Here is a 5,497-nt window from a genome sequence, read left to right as displayed (position 1 = left end):
CTCCCTCCCTCCCTGTATTTTAAATTGGATATTTTCTTTATTTACATTTCAAATGTTTTCCCAGTTTCAGGTCTCCCCTTGAGGAACTCTCCCTTCCCTCCCCCTCCCCCTGCCTCTATGAGGGTGCTCCCTCATTCCCCCACCCACTCCCGTCTTCCCGCCCTGGCATTTCCGGACACTGGGGCATTGAACAAAAGGTAACTTCTTTCAGTGATTCTTTTTTCCCTGTCTAAATCTCATTCTAGAAATTCAGGGCAGTTCTGTGACTGGAGCTTTGAAAGGAGAGGAGCTAAGTTGTAGGATGTGGGAGGAGAAGCTGAGACAACTTTGCAAAGGAGTTAATGACTTGTTATTCTCTAAAGGGGAAAAAAAGTAAAAGAAAACCCAATGAAGGACCTCCCTACCTGTCTAGTTAGGTTTCTATTGCTGAGATAAACACCATGAACAAAAGCAGTTTGGGGAGGAAGGAGTTTCTGTCAGCTTACAGTTGCAGTACACCACTCAGGGAGATCAGGACAGGAACTCAAGCCAGGAACCAGGAGGCAGGAACTGAAGCAGAGGCCGTGGGGGAAGGCTGCTTGCTCTACATGATTTGCTCAGACAGTTTTCTTCTACTACCCAGTTTACCTGCCTGGGGGATGGTCCTACTCACAGTGGGCTGGGTCCTCCCACATCAATTATTAATCAAGAAAATGTCCCACAGGCTAATGTAATGGAGGCATTATCTCAACTGATGTTCCCTCTTCCCAGATGACTTTAGCTTGTGTCATGTCAGCACACTATTTTACTGTTTTCCTATTCTTCTTCCATTGGTTAGTAAGGATCCTCTGGTTTTGGCTCCCTCTAGAGCTTTTCTTTAATTTCCAGCCATGTCCTACCTCTAAGAAGGGAAGAAAATAAAAGTGACTGTGTAGGATGGAGGTGAAACTTGCTTGTGAAATAGCTTTGAAAACTTGCTGGAGTTTAAGTTGGTCTTTGTCAACATTCAGATATATGAAGCTGTATGCAGAAACAGCCATATGTATTCGCAAGCCCACATGTACAGGCATGCAGGTGTGTGTAGATTCTGTTTGGTTTCCACAAATACATAGGCATGAAATATGAACACAGAGTGTGCACTTACATCCAAATTAGCAGATGAGCGAGCCAAAATCCTGTATAATTGTGCACACATTGGTTGCATATAATCAAATAGTAGCATTTAGAATTTAAATTTTACATAGTGGCAACCACTCACACATTTCTGTTCACAGTGGTGCATAGAATCATGCACAGCTACTGTGGCCCATGATGCACATTCACATTTCATTGGCTGCCTGTTCTTGGCAAGCCATCTATGGTGGGCCTATTTGTGTACACACAATCAAACCCAATGCCTTCTTTGATCACACAATCGTTCCCTCTTACAGAGCCCACAGCTCCTGCAGCTTTGCCTCTTCTTACATACACTGCATTTGCATAGGCCCATAGTAGATCAGAGATGCTTCACCATAGAAGAGTCTGTTTTTATTCAACTGTCTTTTTTGCCCTTAATGACACCACTGTGTAGCTACCATGATGAAAAAAAAAATCACAGCTTCATAAACAGTGGACACCCTTGAACTCATGCATAGGATTTGCATGTGACCACCCTCAGGAAGACAGAATACCACAATCTGAAACTTGTTTTTTTTGTCCCTTAAGTGCCTTCCACACATCACAGGATGGCACGGTAGCAGGAGTCAGACAGAGCTTGTCAGGGAAGGACCTACAGAGGGAGTGAATGAACACACTTTGGGCTTGAGACCTTGGGAGCACCTTAGTTTCTATTTGGAGGCAGCATCCACATTCCTCAGGCCTGCACTCCTGGAGCAGGAGGCTGCTTTTCTCTGGGACTTAGTTACCCTTCCTCTTATGAAGCCCAGTTTGATGAAGGTCAGGGTGATTAGTTTGCCTCCAACTCAGAATGCTCTCAGGAACTCTGTGCAAAGTGATGGTGCTGCTCCTCCCTCGTTCCTGTCTTGTAAAAGCACCCTCCTCCTCTTCCTCCTCCTCCTCTTCCTCAAGAATCAGGCTGACCTGTGAAATACCAGCCAAGTGACCAGAGTCCAGAGAGTTCATAGGCAGCTTTTGGGACCAATCCTCTTGCCAGCTGTACCATGGCTGGGTGCTTCTCTAAGAGTTATAGAAGGTCATGTGCAGGGACTGTGCCTCAGGCATCTGTGGAAACATGTGTCTCTCTCTCTCTATGTTTGTGTATGTGTGTGTATACAATTACTTATGTGTATGACAGATGTACACAAAACAATGTTTTTTTTTTGTGCATGAATGTTTCCAGTAATGGATTTGATGTATATTGAGTGTGTGTGTGTGTGTGTGTGTGTGTGTGTGTGTGTATGTGATATAATGCAATTATGCCTAATGCAGCATTTTGGGAATGACTTTTCATGACAGTGTTAGAACAGCCACAAAAGAAAAATTTTCAGTACAAAACCTTTCAGTGTTTCCCTACTGCCTGTTGAATAAAAATAGATAAAGATGGAACGTCCTTACTTAATATTCAAGTCATGGAGTGTCTATCTTTTTCTAGATCCTTAGCCATCAAGGTTTTCTTCACTACTTTACAAGACGACAGTTAAACTGAACTTATAGTCATCTGCTCACCTAGCTTACTTCACTTCCCTGCCTTTGCACACACTTGCTCCCACTTCCAACAGCAGCTCCAGCTTCTCAGTTAGCACCTATGTTGCTCGAACTAACTCACTTTGTGCCATGAATACACCTAATAGCTCTCTCAGTCACTCCATTCCAAACCTGTGGCTGTCCTCACACTCTTGCTAAATGATGCTGAGAGGCGTTTAGGAGGGAGATAGTTCATCTGGTTTAGATGAGTTGTACTAAGGGGGGATGGGAACTGTGTCTCTTTTTACTGCAGGAATATGTCTGCTTTTTCTTTATTCTCCAGGTTAGGCTCTGTTATTGTCTTTTTGTCACTTATTATTTTCAGCAATCTATTTTCTTATTCACAAAATAAGCTCAATATATAGCCAAGGCTTCTTGTTCCTTCTAGTTGGCTTTTAGGACTTATAAAATGATGTATTTGGCTTCTTCACTGATGCTAATATGTGGAAGGACTCATGCCCATTCTCTGTGATAATGGATAGCGTCATATACCTCTGAAACTTTTCTATAATCAAGGTAAGTCTTCATAGGGGACCTGGGCTGTGTCAGGCTGTTAGAAGGCCTTACCCAGATCTCCTCTGGCCTTTGGGATAGTGTGTATATGCTCTCATCTTGACAATTTAAACAGATCTAGGAGTACAGGCCTGTAATCCCAGACACTTGGAAGGTAGAGCAAGAGGATCACAAATTTAGGGCCTGCTTTGGGTATAGAGTAAGTTTAAGGCCATCCTGGGTAACTTATCTAGACCACATCTTACAATAAAAATCAAAGAGGGCTGAGAATCTAGCTCAAATTGCTTGCTTAGCATGTATGAGGCACTGAGCTCATTCCCCACCCATCCACCAAAAGGAGTGGAAGGAAATATGGTTCATAATGAACCATCTTGCCAAGGACTGAGTATGATCTTAGGATATGATACTCCCAGTTTAAGGGTGAGATAATTCTGAGCCAATAGGAGTATAATAAGCTGTTAGAATATTCATGATGTTCCCTAAGTTTTGAGTAAATGTCTTAGCTGCATCCTTTTCTCCATTAGTCTGTGACCTCCAGGAATGCCATAGTTATATATATATATATATATATATATATATAAAGAGATAGATGGTGCTGGAGGGAGGGAGGAAGGGAAGGAGGGAGGGAGAAATTTGTGACTGATATCTTAACTGTTTCTTCAATCTAAGTGCTAGATTGCTGGTTTCTTCTTGAAGGGTGTGTGTGTGTGTGTGTGTGTGTGTGTGTGTGTGTGTGTGTGTGTATAAGGCAAGCCCAGTCCCTGGTTAAAACCTGCAGAAGTGACTCCAAGGGGAATTCTATTGGGACTCATAACAAAACTTTGAATCCCGCACTTTACCACTCTGTCCTACATCAGCCATACTCACATAAGGGACTGGATAGGAGATCAGGCAGAATTGGCCATTTAGTATTGGCTGTCCTCTCCCTGTCCATAGCTCCCAAGTTCATTTTCACCCTGTCCATGCAGGGAAAGGCTTTCTATGTAGGTGCAACTGAGTCAAGAAGACAAAGGAAATCCATATAAACTGTAAACTTTTAGAGATGAAAGCCTAAGAGCTCTACTTCTAGAGCGTCACTGTACCCCAGGACTTGAAGAATTGTAGTGACCATTGTCCAAGTGGTCAAGGTTATGGTATTTCTTTTCTGAACCCCAATATTACCTTTGGATAGTATATCATAACACAAAACACGCATGCTGTCAACCCCGCCTCTCCATGTGTTAATCTGAGATTGTTTGTAATAACTAATGAAATTTAGCTACTAAGTCCTATTGTTAAGCATGAAGAAAAATTTAACCACTATCCATAACTCAAAAATTTAAATTAAAGGGACTTAAATGTCAATCGGATACCTAGAATATTTATGTGTCTAACTCAGTGTTTTCTAACTCAATGTTGGGAACAGAAGGCCATAAGGGATAACTTATGTTTAGAGATATTGCTTATGTGGATATCTGGTATGAGTCAGCTAAAACATGACTGACACTGGACAGTCAGAGGGCTATGAGTCAGCACAAAATAGCTGACAATGCATGTTTGAGAAACCCCCAAAGTGAGTAGTGGTATATTATCTGTTATGTAACGATTCCTGTCTGTATAAATGTGGCCTATAGCCAGTGGCTGGGAGTTCTTTGTCTTGCTTTAGCTGTTGCCAGCCTGTGTGTCTGTCTCTCTGTAGTCACAGTACCTCCTTCCTTGTGGCCTGTGTGTGGGTCTGTGCCTCCCTGGATGCTGGCCTGTGCGTGTCAATGTGTGCCTGCATAGTGGCCTGTATGCTGCTGAATGAAGTGTGTCTCATCTGCCTGTGGACCCTCGAGATCCCTTCCACCTCTCAACGTGGTTGCAGAGACACAGCACACAGTCTTTAAGGGAGGGTATTTGTTTCATCATATTCAGTCCTGCTCTGGCACAAAGGGGTTCTGGAGATGTTTTCCTGAAGATCTGAGCAGCAAAGAGCTTACCCATTGGCAATGAAAAAAATGTAACTGGGCAGAAATCTAGGGACAATTGGAGCTAAGGTAGATCTCATTCTGAGTTTCTAGAAATTAGCATCTTATATTTACTGGTAGAAATGAATTCTGATGTTTCACCAGGTGACATCTAGGAACTTAAGTGTTTTGAATACTGAGGAACTCAAGGCAGCTCCATAGCAATATTACCAGGTCTTGGTGCTTTCTTTAGGTCTTGCTCTAGAATACCCTATGTTTCTGCTTCCATCTGTGAATTTTAATTTCTCTCCCCTTTTGTAGTCCCTTCAATAATGACAGGAGACATCTGAGTCAGAGGAACACTTATCTTTACTCACAGTGACAATGTCTTTATC

The sequence above is a fragment of the Mus caroli genome, chromosome 2 (genome assembly GCF_900094665.2).
Source record: "Mus caroli chromosome 2, CAROLI_EIJ_v1.1, whole genome shotgun sequence".
NCBI lineage: Eukaryota > Metazoa > Chordata > Mammalia > Rodentia > Muridae > Mus > Mus caroli.
Note: the sequence above shows the minus strand (reverse complement) of the source record.